Here is a 13,452-nt window from a genome sequence, read left to right as displayed (position 1 = left end):
CACCACAGCTGGGGAGCAGCAGTGGAGATGGGGATCAGGCAGCAAGGCTCCACAAAACCCCTGCACAGTGGCACGCAGAGACAGAGGAGCAGCCAGCGCAGGGCTGCCTGATTCCCCCATCTCAAGGCAGATTACACCCAGCAAGCAGGGAGCGGCTGGCTGGGGTGCAGCATGGCTCAGCACGGGGGCTCTGTAGTGTATGGAGACAGTGGAGCACGCAGCCCTGAGCTGCTTGCTCTTCTGTCTCCATGTTTGTCCTGGTACGTGGCACTTTGGTGTGCTTTATACCACTTTTTTCCCCAGGGGTGTTATTTGCTACCTAGAAATCCTGGTAGCAAATTTTTCACCAGTACTGTTAATTAGCAGTACCATGCATGGTTTAACATGCAACATGTGCAGCTTGTGTTGCCACAAAGAGGTTTACGGCACCACAAACCACACATGCCTGCACATCTGGATTTTGCCCAAGTGTGACAGACAGCAGTTGGACTTTATCGTGCTCTAAGCTGCCAGGATTTAAGGTAAGATGATGCATATGTTAACCTGAGCATCGTAACATAAACAGCAGTGCAAGTGACTAACAGCGAAATATTGTCAGGAACGTTTGTGCCAATTACATTATTAATGATGGAATGTCAGGCATGTGTCTGCTTTACCTACTCATTTAAAACTTTTCCTGTCATTGATCCTTTTCCAATTGCTGCTTCTGTGCTTGGAGAAACTAGACTTGAAGAACAGGTAGAAAAAGATTCTGTAAGATGGTTTACATAGCTATATCCTCAAAGGGGTCTGCTGTTTAAAGCTTAGCATAGCACATTCCATAGCTAGAGGATATAGACCATCTCAAGGGTTTCTGCGGTTGTTTAACTCCATGAAATAAACTGTTCCTTCCACCCCAAACAGGAAAAAAAATGCATATTTGCTTGCCAAAGCTGTGCAAATATATTCATCCAAATGAAGCTGCTCAATTATGTAAAAGATGAAATGTTTAAGAAGTAAGATGTAGATGAAGGGAAAAGGGCCAGGTTTATTTTTCTGTGACCATTTTTGCTTAGCTGCACACATGCAAGGAAAAAGCAGCTGTGGAGGGAATGCAAAAGCAGGGAATAGCTTTTCCTTTCTTGTTTGAAGTAGAGCTTGTAGTGTTGAAAACCAAAACATTTCCTGGAGTACATGATTTCTCCAACTGTAAGTTGAAATAGAATTTTAGGATAACCTTTGGTAACTTAACACAAGTTTGGGATTTATATAGCAGTACTGTATGTCCTTACAATCATTATATATTAGATATGAAACATGTCAAATTAAAATAAAACAAATTATTAATAATGATAAAAATATATTATGCACAGTACAAAATAATATTTTCATCAGTGGTTATGTTCTGGTTATCAGTGATCCCTTGTACTTACATATCATGTACAGGCAAATGGTCAAAGGACTTTGGAGAGGGTCAGACATATGATTTCCTAAGGATTCCCAATGTAATTGACAGATCTTGTATAAAAATTAGATGTTGTGGGCCTCCTGTGTTTCAGAAGTGGAAAATACCCTCTTACTGATAGTTGCCAACATTTAAATAGTTTTGGCAAAGAGTCATTCTACAAATAACCCGTCCCTGTGTGTGTTCTCATCTGTTGGAGGAACCTATGTACATTCTGGTGAATATAGAATATTTTTTTCAATCTTTTTTTCTGCCTTGTTATTTAACTCATGATGATGTGGGGTAAGCTTTGCAAACAGATGGTGTATCTCTTTCTCCTACACTTAGGTAAGTACTGTTAAATAAAGAAAAAAAAAACTAGATTAAAGATGTGTACAGATATTACATTTACATTGGTTTGTGATTGATCTAAACCTGTAACCATACAGAAGTTTGGTGCACATAGGCTGGTTTTAAAATGGTGCAAGTGGTCTAAGATGGACCTGGTTCAAGGTACACTCAAGTCAGATCAATTTAGGTTAGACCAAAACATCAAACTTCTGTACTGGTTCCTTATCAGTTTACTGTCCTCCTGCATCCCAGCCTCCTTTGCAGCCCCCACTACCCCTCCTTTGCAGGTAGGCATGCTAGTACTTAGCCTGCACTTGGCTGCTCTGGCTAAGTGGCCAGTGGGCCCTGCTCCTAAGCCCTCCCAGCACACAGCCAGCACAGCCCCTCTCCCCAACCCTGCCTCCTGCCTCCTGCCTCTGGCCATTTGTCAGCTGCTGCAGACAGGCAATGTGGGGTGGTGGGCAGGGAAAGGAGGTATCTATGTCCCCTGCATGAGCTGTAGGACCTGAGCACCTGAGTTCCTGGGCCATGTCCCTGCACCCAATCATGAGGCATCCCATGATATACATACAGACCTGACACCGAGCCCACTGGTCCCACAGAGCCTGATCCTGGCTCCTGCACATCCAGCCAGGGACCCCCAGTTTCCTGTGCTTGGGTACAGCTCCAAAGACCCCTACCCTGGCTCTCACACCCCATATCTCAGTGGCCAGAGCCAGATACCCTGCCACCTAGACCCCAGCTTGGACCCCCCCTCCTGCCGCCAAGCAGGAGCTGGTGTGGGCAACTTGCCTCTGGTGGCTGGGCAGTGGGGGGCAGAACATCAGGACTAGGCCTGCAATGAGGCAACCCTATAATCTATCCACCTCAGCAACTGCCAGCAGGTATCCAGACCATATGCACCTAGGTTGCTTTTTTGGTCCACAGCTATAGGGTCCTGGAATACTAGGGTAGGGGTGAGGTGTGTGACTGAGCATCCAAGCCAGAGCACACAAGAAGATGTCCCTGGAAACTTCAGGAGCAGGTGGGGCATGGCTACCTGCGTTGGTGTTGCAGGTACAGGATACTGGAAATTTCCAAGTTGGGCTGTAGGGTGTTGCCAGAGTCTTGGGGTGTCAGCTGGAAGTCCTTGAAAAATTTAAGGTTATGGGGGTAGCCTGACCAGTGAAGCCCCAGTCACTCTGGAGCAGGGGTCACACCTAGCTGCAGTGAGAGGGAGAGCCATGCACCAGGACCTGCACCTATACCCATCCACTGCTTCTTCCATCCACCTCTTTACAGTCTTACCCACTCAGGGATGCTGAGACACAGACCCATGGATGAACCCATCTCATTCTCCTCCACTATCCAACCCTGGTCACACAACTGAGACAATGGGGAGATGAGGGATCTCATCACCATTTGTAAGAGAAGCTCAGGTTGAGATGTGGGTGAAGCAGATGATGCCCTGCACAGCAACAGAGAAGCAGCTCTTGTGGTTGATGAACACCTGGGCACCCTTAGGCAGGCAGAGGACATGAGTGCCATCCACAGCCCCCATACAGTTGAGGTGGCCCCTGTAGTGGAATCTGGTAACCAAGTACCATAAAATGACTGGCCAGGATGTTCTGGATGACCAGGCACACTTCTGAGATGGCCTTTCTGGCTGTGAACTTGCCCTCGCTAAACTGGTTGGTGATGCAGTGGAGGTTGCTGAAGATAGCCAGCTTCATGATGGTGATGGCCACCTGCTTCAGCTGACCTCCTGGTGTGTGATGTGGGGGCCCAGCTGGGCAACAGTGTCCATGAAAGTAGCCATGTGTATGTGCCCTGCTTGTTCCAGGTGTCCAGGATGCACTGCTTGTTCCAGGTGTCCAGGACAATCCACTCCCACTAGTTGCTGCTTGTGGTATGAGCCCAGAACTGGCACTCAATGGTCTGGAGGTGATGCCAGAGAACCCCAGCATCCATGGCATCCTGGGTGGCCTTACCCTCATTTGCCATGCGAAAATCAGTTGCCCAGTCCAGAAAGCTTGGTGGATGAAGGGTACGATAGGTTGCCCCATGTGGGATGTCCAGCTACTAGCTTGGGGGCACACAGCCATCCCATGGAGACCAGTTGTCCCATCATGTCCAGATAGATGCGCATGATGTCCCACAGGCTCTAGTGAGAGTCATGCAGGACAACAAGCATGACATGCTGCAGCAACTGAGTCTCTGTATTTGGGTGCAGGCAGCAGGACACCATGGCAGGGTGTGAGCAGGCTAGGACATCAATACATGTGCAATTCACATGGAAGGCACTCACTCGGGGGGGTGGGGGTGGGGGGTGATGTCAGAGGGTTGAGGATATGCTTGTCTGTTCCTGGCAGACAATCAGGGTTGGCCTGGGTTTTTGGCTGTGCTAAGCAGTCTCCAGTAGCCTAGAGAGCCTGCAGGATAGGCTGGGAGGCATGCAAGAGCGCCCGCCAAGTGGGACCCCTTAGTGCAAGATACTGTTTGCTACTGATCTAAACTAGGCCACTTACAGAAAACTGCCTTACTTAGCTTGATTCCTCCTGAGGCTTTTTGAACATCTGTATGAAGTCTAAAATAAGCTACCTAAAAATTGGTTTTTTTTTCTTGTTTATTATCTAATTTTATTTTTTACTTTAATTTTATATCCTTCCATATCTGATCTTTTCTATCTCTGTTTCAATCTTTTTTGTTATTTCTTTCCTAATAACCTGTCACTTTTCACTGAAAAACATTTAAGCAACTGCTCCTTTTTTTTTCTTTCTTGCATATTCACAATATGCTTCAGTGTTGTTGATCTCTCCTATGCTATGTTGGCCTAATACCTACTGGCCCCCTTCTTTTCTTTCTGTCACGTTTGCTGATAACATTTTCATCTCTGTCTTACAGCTCAGGGTTTTCCAGCTTTGGGGCAGCTTGGGACCACATGCTGCACAGACTGCAATCCCGGGGGCCAAATGAGGCGTGGCTTCTTATTCCACAGGTGGCCACTCTCCACATCCCCCTCCCCACCTTGGGCAACCTTGCCTGCTCCCCCACCTCCTGGCTTTGCATAGGGCATGTGTAGCACACCCTCCCCTCCCCACCCATGGGCTCACTTGCGGTGTAGCCTGGCTCCTGTGTTTTTCACATGCAGCAATCCAGCCTCCCCACTCCCCTTTGTGCATGGAGCCTGGACACTTTGACCGTGCCCCACCCGCTCCCACCACACCACTGTACACACAGCTCAGGTACTGCACTGGAGGCTGGAGGAGGAAGGGAGGCATTAATTAGAAGCTGTGAAGGATGAGGGAGAACCCGGCTGTGGTTCTAGCAATAAGCTCAGGAAAGGTGCTCAGACAACTGAAAGCTGTTGCCTGCTTCTGGGTATTGAGTTTGCAAGTGGGTTTGCTGCCCTGAGGAGCTGCTTGAATAGCAATCTCTTCTTATGTCCCTCAACATTTTCTGAGATCATACCTGAACACGGAAAGATTCCTAGACATGGATTTCACGAATCCCAAAAGTTATCAAATTGAGTGCCAGATAGGAATGCCAGGACTAACTTGGAAAAACCATATCAAAGATTTTTGTTCAGAAACTTATATTTTCAAATGAAAGATTAAATTAACTTTGACATTTCCAAAACTGAAATGCTCAGTATATATATGTATGTGTTTGTGTGTATGGCATCTACAGTTTTAAGGTTTTCAGGCCTCAAAGACCATCTTTGGCAACAGCAGTGTTTCTTAAACTTAATTTGGTTTACTGTTACAGAACATGCAGAACACAGTAGCAAAAAGCTAACTTTTTCTTTTGTGGTTTTTCCATCTTCATTATAGTCAAGATTCCTTTGCTAGTCATGGCCCAGCCCTAAATACATGTAAAAAAGACCCACAAGTGTGATTCATGTGGTAGTATCTCTGAATTCATGGGTATGTGGCATGGCTCCAGTTTCAGGTCATGTTTATGGAAAACAGCACAGTAATAAAAGGTAGAACTGACCTTCTGTGCCTGGATTCCATTATTTACTGGAAATTAAAGATCTCATTACAATGTTATGCATGCACAGATAAATTAAATGCCTTGTATGAAAGTTAATAGCTAGTCCAGTGCTGGAAATCCCAAAGAAGGGCAAAGGGCATTATTGGGTTTGGTTGTTGTTGCTTCTTTCTAGTTTCTCTGTTTCTTGGTGCTAGTAGCATAGCTGAGGGGAGGTGACTGGGCACAATCCCTGGGTGCTGAACTGGGCATGGCCACAAAAATATTAGTCACTGTGCTGCTGGTCCAGCCCCTGCCAACTGAAGCCAATGACGCTGTCCTGCGCACCGCCACTGCTTCCCAGGACATAGCAGAACCCAGGTACAGCTCTGCTTGGTGCTCTAACTTGAGGAAACTGAGCCATTAATTTCACTGCCTGGTGTATTTTTATTTCCTATACTCTTATGAAATTATATAGAACCCCAAACTCTTGGAATGGCAATCAGTTTCTTTTTTACCATATGGTGAGAAACAGATTCACTTTCTCACCTCTAAGGAAACAACATTTAATTGTATTTGTATGTGTACATGTGCATGGGCATGCACACACATGTGCACATGCATGTTCTCATATTCTGAGAATGTAGATGTAACTAGATACATATACACACTGCAGTATGTCCCTGTTCAGTAGAGACACCTATAACTGGGGGTCTACCCAACTCAAGGTGGTGGCTGGCCAATTTCATGGGCAGATTTCACAGACATTAGGGCTGGAAGGGACCTTGGAAGATCATCGAGTCCAGCCCCCTGCCCCAGGGGCAGGAAGTCAGCTGGGATCACAGGATCCCAGCAAGATAAACATCTATTTTTTTTTCTTGAAGGCATCCAGAGTAGGTGTTTGGACCATGTCCAATGGTAGGCTATTCCAGACCCTGGGGGCTCGGACAGTAAAGAAATTCTTCCTTATGTCCAGCCTGAAAAGGTCTTGCAGGAGTTTATAACCATTCAACCTTGCCATCCCTTGGAGTGCTCTGATGAACAATTATTTCCCCAGATCCTGGTGAACACCCCTGATAAACTTATAGGTGGCCATCAGATTGACCCTGAGCCTGCACTTTTCCAGGCTAAAGAGCCCCAGGGCTCTCAGCCTGTCATCGTAAGGTCTATTTTCCTGACCTCTGATCATGTGTGTGGTTCTTCTCTGGACTCTCTCAAGCTTCTTGACATCCTTTTTAAATTGTGGAGCCCGAAACTGGACACAGTACTCCAGCTGTAGCCTCACCAAGGCCGAGTACAAGGGGAGAATGACGTCCCTGGATTTCCTTGAGAAACATCTATGGATGCAAGCCAGCATTTTGCTCAATTTACAAGCCACAGCATCACATCGAAAGCTCATGTTCATCTTGTGGTCAGTCATGACCTCCAAGTCCCTTTTATCCATAGTGCTAGCCAGGTTGCACTGCCAAGCTTATAAGGATGTTACAGGTTTTTCTTCCCAAGGTGGAGAACTTTGCATTTTTCAGTGTTAAACACTATCAGGTTCTCATCCACCCATTTCCTGAGCCTGTCAAGGTCAGCCTGGATCACCCTCCTGTCCTCAGGTGTGGATGCTTTACCCCAAAGTTTGGTATCATTGGCGAACTTGGCCAGTCCGCTTCTGACTCCATTGTCCACATCATTAATGAAGATGTTGAACAATATGGGTCCAAGGACAAAGCTTTGAGGGACCCCGCTAGTCACAGGGCACCAGGACAATTGACTTCCATCAGCCACCACCCTCTGGGTCCAACCACAGAGCCAATTCCTCAGCCAGGAGATCATAGTGGACCCAAGGCCACAGTTGGCCAGTTTTGCCAAGAGGTGATTATGGGATACCAGATTGAAGGCTTTTTTGAAGTCAAGATATACAACACCAGTCTCCTCTCCATTGTCCAGGTGATAGGTCACCTGGTCATAAAAGAAAATGAGATTGGTCAAGCAAGACCTACCCGCAACAAACCCATGCTGGCTATCTCTCAGGATGTTGCCATCAGCCAGTCCATTGAGGATGGCTTCTTTGATTTTTTCTAAGACCTTACCCGGGATAGAGGTCAGGCTGATGGGCCTGTAGTTTTCCGGATCCACTTTCCTCCCTATCTTGAAGATAGGCACCACACTGGCCTTCTTCCAATCTTTGGGCACTTCACCAGAGTACCAGAAATTCTCGAAGATCCATGCCAGGGGCTGAACTATGATGCTAGCCAGCTCCTTGAGTACCCTGGGGTGTAAACCGTCAGGGCCAGCTGACTTGAAGGTATCCAGCCTCTCAAGGTGTTTCTTCATGAGGTCAGCATTGATGGAGGCCAACCATAATTTTCACGAGCTGAGGGGCTCCAGCGGCCCTGCCTCCCACTGCTGATTCATGGAGAGGGCTCTCCATCATGTGGCCCCACCCCTCACTGCTGATCAGCTGAGAGGGCTGTCCATCATGTGGTTCTGTCTCTCACTGCTGATTGGTGGAAAAGCACTACAGTATATAAAGCATTATGAGGCTGCACGACAGGCAGCTCTCTCAGCCAATCACTGACAAGGGGTGGGGGAGGCAGCCATCTTGCCTGCTTGCTTTCTTACTAGTAGCCCCCTTTATGCTGGCTCCCAGTGGGGAGTCAGTATTTTATTTTTAGTAAGTTTTTTTTCCCCTGTGGATTTCATGATTTTCATGAAATCCACTAAATCACAATTTGAGCAGATCCCTACCTATGACCCTATTGCCTATGGGAATGTAGAACTGTGATGTTGCAGATTATGCAAAGAAAATATTTGGGAGTGCTTGTTGTGACACACCTTGGCCCCAGATGCAGCCTGGGTGCACCTGTAAGAAACACTCCTGGGGCGCCATAACACCTTTAGGATGTCCTTCTGTATCAAACTCACCTTTGCTGTCTGACCACTGAGAACCAGTTGAGGTGCACCAGAAGCTAAATATTTGTTTCAGCCCTACCTATCTCACTCAGGCTTTCCCTATTTGGGATTTTGCCAGCTAAAAGAACCACACCTTTTTCTGGTCATGTGCTTAGGAAAGATAGATTCTCCCTTTCCATAGAATGAGCAAGCCTGTATCATTAGATACTCCGGAATCACAAGTATCACCACCAACAAGTTGCTTGTAGAAGGATAACGAAAAGGATTTATTATAAAAAATCCAACCAAGCAAACAAGAGATCGGTAACCATATGTTGAAATACAGGCAGAGATACAAGAAAAACAAAAGCAAACAATGTCAGAACAATAACCTGTTCTAAGGCTGAACTTTAAATCCCAGGAAGCAGTCCCTAGCCAACTTAAACAGGTTAAAAAGCAGTTTCTGTCTTGGATCTGTCACAGCCTCCTGCAGTTTCCCCTGCTAGCTTGCTTTATTCACCCTCTCTGGATGAGTAAGCACAGTCCCCTTGTTACTAAAAAGACTGAAGACATACTCATGGTCTGGATGCAGGCTTAAGTAGGATTGCCCCTCTTTCATTAACATATGTCACATATTCAATATGAGGGGGCCACACTATGCCAGTAACTTCCTGCCCCACAAAGGTGCATGTTTGCTAGAGCAAAAATCTTTTCTGATCTAATTAAGACTGGAAGCATATATGCATCCTTTCAGACATGGAGATTTACTCATCCAATATACAGTCTCTCTCCTAATTACTCTTAGTAGGAAAAGTTCCTATTTCAAGGTGTTACTTCGTGCTAGAGTTAGGTTTTGGAGACAACATTTGGGTGCCCAAAATTTCTGTGGACAAAGATTCATCAAGCCATATGCTCCTTATTTGTGGAATACTTAAAATAATAAATTATGTGGGATTCATATAGTTGTCCATCTCTCCCTCTCCACATCAAACAAAGATTGAGGCTGTAAGCTTTATTTTTTAAACCTGCTTACCTTATGATTCCCTGAATAAAGTGTTATAGAAGCAGACTGTGGTAGGTGGTTATAAATTAGTCATACAAAGTAGGGTATTGTCTAAGTGGATTTAAACTTCAAGATTGTCCCCTCTAAATAAGCTGTAGTTAGGAGATATGTGTAGGCTTACCACATTATACACAATTTCCACTTGGCTCAGTTGTGTTTCCATAGTAATAAGTGCATGTCATTAATTATTAGTTTGTTACTATGGATACTGAATTTTGGTATTTTTTCTTCATTATTAATATCCTGAAGTATAAAGAAGCATTGAAGACTTTATTTTCCAGGAGTTTCCATTGGCTGTTAGAAAATGTTAATAAAAATCATATATTTGATTAAAACACAGCTGATTTTAGAATTTATTTGTTTAACTGTATATGAAGTAGACTGTTCAATGCACTAAAATCTTGGTTTCAAATCCTGGATGGGGGCTTTGCTTGAGTAAAGATACAGTTTTAAGTATTATAATGCATAGCTCTTAGGAAGTCTGTATTTGGTCCCTGGAAAAAATTCACTGTGGGACAGGACAGATGGTTTGTATGGGATGGAAAACCAAACCCCCAAATCAGCTGTATTTGAATCTGCCAAATTCTGTGTTTGGGTGGGCAGGCATTTGCCTATGGCATCATAGAGACTGGATTCTTCCTTCTCTGCCAGCTTCAGAAATGTCCATGATCTTAAGACCTCATTTTACAGTCTTAGCTTTGGTGACGCATATACCCCCTGAGATTGATGATATACCCCCGGGAGAAGCACTGCCGCTGACACCTCCCCGCTTCTCGCTGCTGGTGTCACCAATTGCCACTGGCCCCCACTGCTGCTGCCAGCAGCATCTGCAGGTGGTCGCCGATAGGTAGGGTGTGAGAAACAGAAATTTGATCTTTCCTGACTTTTGTCTATGCCTATTTCAATGTTATCCAGTGCATAATATAGTGCTATTTCGCAACCACTGAGTCTTCAAGAGTCTTTTGTTTAACAGTTCATTTCCCCGTTCTCAGAATTAAAATGATCATTAGGCCTTGTCCTGTAAAGTCTACTATGTATCTCCTGAGAATTACTTCATGTTTTTAACTGTTACTATATCCAGTATGGCATGTATGTTTGTAGTCATTCATGGGATCTAGTGCTTTATGACTTGCTTGTCTGCTATGCATTTCTGACCTTAACTCCCTTGTATATCTTCTAAAAGTTTAATCTTTCATTTATACTGCATTTGATTTCAATACAAATACTATACTGTATATATGTAGGGTCTGACCAAAAAGGAATTTGGATCTCTTAACCCGCAAAGCAACCACTAACTGAAGCTCTGACTTTGGTGGGAGTTGCGGATATTTAGCATTTTTGAGTGTAAACTCAAAATGACAACTAGCAGATAGACCAAACTGAAATATAATATGCACTACAGTATATAAAGCATTATGATTTAAGAGGTGTTTTGCTTTGCTTGAGTTCTTCCTGAACATTAAAAAAAAATCTAAATCACAGTTCTACATGGTACATATTAAATAACTATATGCACAACTAATTCAGGCAACTTCAAAGAAAAGTTTTGGTTAGCTGGGCAATGATCAAGGGAATGAAAAGGTAAGGTTTCTAATTTTATCCAGATCTATTCACCCATCCTCACTTGTAGCTGCTACAAATGATGCACTCTATTTAGGTCAGCATTTACATCACTGGCAGCTACCCACCTTTTCCTGGACTTAAATTTCCATTTCTGCCAGTACCTTAACCTAGATGAGCTAAAATATTCCTCTGTTCCACAGAAAAAAACCAAACATTCCTGAATTGACAAAATAACATTCCTGACTTCCAAATGCTTTATAGCCCATAAAAGAAAGTAGACTCTTCACTGATAAAAATGAGTACTCAAAGCATATGGTATTAGAAAAAAGTGAGAAAATGATCCACACTGTAATAAATTTTAATTTGTTGCCACTGTTACTATATTAATTTAAAATGTAATAGACAAAACAAAAAGTAGAGGTGGCTACAAAGGGAAATTGAAGATTTTCAGACCTCCATCTTGCAATTGGTTTAGAACAGATGAAGGGTTTCACCCCTACAGAGCTGTGACTGAAGTTTTGGGACCTAATTTTGTCTCTTGAATAAAAATGTTGTTTTTTTTCCTGAAAATAAATTGAGGTTTCACCCTTACCTGACTCCAACTAGCTTTCCTGCCCTTTCCTCTCCCCTCCTGTTGATTCCTATCTTTATATCTTTGATCTACCCTTGAGAATTCTCTTGTTTCTGCCCCATGCAATCTGAGCTCCCTCTCTGGCTACGGAGTCTTTCAGCCAAGCAAGTTAGATCCTTTGGAGATTGACTTCTTCATAGTCTTTCAACATTGATCCTTCGTTGGCTGGAGGCACAGAAAACTGGACAAACCTTTTGAAAATATAATGTGAGACCATTACATTACTACGGAACACTTTATAAGGCACTGGGACTTACCAGAATGCTATAAAATTCAGCATTTTAGGGATTGTTTAGTGAAAGTCATAACCATTTGCAGCCCTGGTAAAATATTTGTTGAAGCAGCAGTTAAATTTTATCTCCACAAAATGATCTGAAATTCAAAACAAGCAATTTATTTAAATTGATTTATATTTCTTCACTTGAAATTAAAATTAATTTCTTAAAGCACTGCTGCCATTCATCTTGTCACTACATTTTCAGGCCTGTGAGGAGCCCTGCAGGCCAGATGACATGGTTCTTTGCACTAGATGTAGTCTGTGGGTGCGTCCACATGAGCCCACAAGTGCCTCTTGCAGCGTCTCAAACTCCTGCTGAGAGTAGAGGCTTTCCCCTCCCCCCTCTTTTTTTAAGTGCTGGATGGGGGGAAGCCATCAAGGGGCTGAGGGTGTCAGCCAGCGGTGGGGCCAGGTGGGGCAGCCATTGGGGGGTCTGAGGAAGCAGGCGGGGGATGAGGCTGGCTGGGGCAGCCATTGGGGGAACTGCAGGAGTCGGTGGGGGATGGGGCCAGGTAAGGCAGCAAACTGGGGGGACTGGGGGAGCAAGTGGGAGTGGGGCTCTGCAAGGGGAGTTGGTAGCCCCCTATGGGGACCATTTGGCCCCTGTTGGGGGGTGTTTATAGCCCCTATGGGGGACAGCAAAACATATAGGTATTTAAAATTCACTTTATTATGATGATAGAGACACTGGTAGGCTTCCAAATTGCTTTTAACACCTGTAGATATAGGAATAAAACATTGCCCAACTGATTGCTGTCTCTCTGTCTCTCACTCTCTCTATATAGTGATCTTTTGTTTTACTTGTGGAGGAACGTGGATTTGGGGGTATTTTAGAGAGTGATTTTGGGATTTTTTTTATCAGAGATTTTTCAGGTTTTCAATAGGGAGCACCAGAATTCCTGTTAGGGAGGCCAGTGGCAGGACCCTGCCTGCTCAGAGCTGGCACCTTGGACCCATCTGGCTGTGGCTCACCTCCTGGACAAATGGGGCCAGGAGGACATGCTTTGACAGTTCAAAGCAGGCCACCACACCTGGAACATCTTCCAGGTGATAGCTGCCCAGATGGCTGGGCAGGGGGCACAAATGGCAGTAGTGCCACACAAAGGCCTACCCTGCAACCGCAGTCCACTGGCAGCTGGCCCAGAGGGGCAGATGCCTCTACTGGCTGTGCAGTCCCCATCTGAGTCTGGCAAGAGCACAGCAGGTCACAGCCAGGTGGCAGCCCCCACTGCCAGACTGCTGCAGTGGGTAAAGGGTGCAGGAAACTCTCAGGGCTGCTTCAGCAGTCCAGCTGGCATGAGGGGTAGTGT

General features: G+C 45.0%; 1 long non-coding RNA gene across 1 annotated transcript in view; it reads left to right on the top strand.

Annotated features, from left to right (window-relative positions):
- Positions 1-387: 387 nt before the first annotated feature.
- LOC149871920 (uncharacterized) overlaps positions 388-13,452 on the top strand; it is a 40,676-nt gene continuing 27,611 nt past the window's right edge. Inside the window, exon 1 of the long non-coding RNA XR_016440563.1 lies at positions 388-521. This is a non-coding gene — a long non-coding RNA (uncharacterized LOC149871920). The remainder of the gene's footprint in view (positions 522-13,452) is intronic.

This window comes from Crocodylus siamensis, chromosome 2 (assembly GCF_052110815.1).
Source record: "Crocodylus siamensis isolate JL-2025a chromosome 2, ASM5211081v1, whole genome shotgun sequence".
Taxonomy (NCBI): Eukaryota; Metazoa; Chordata; order Crocodylia; family Crocodylidae; genus Crocodylus; species Crocodylus siamensis.
Note: the sequence above shows the minus strand (reverse complement) of the source record. Positions and strands in the feature narration are given on the sequence as shown.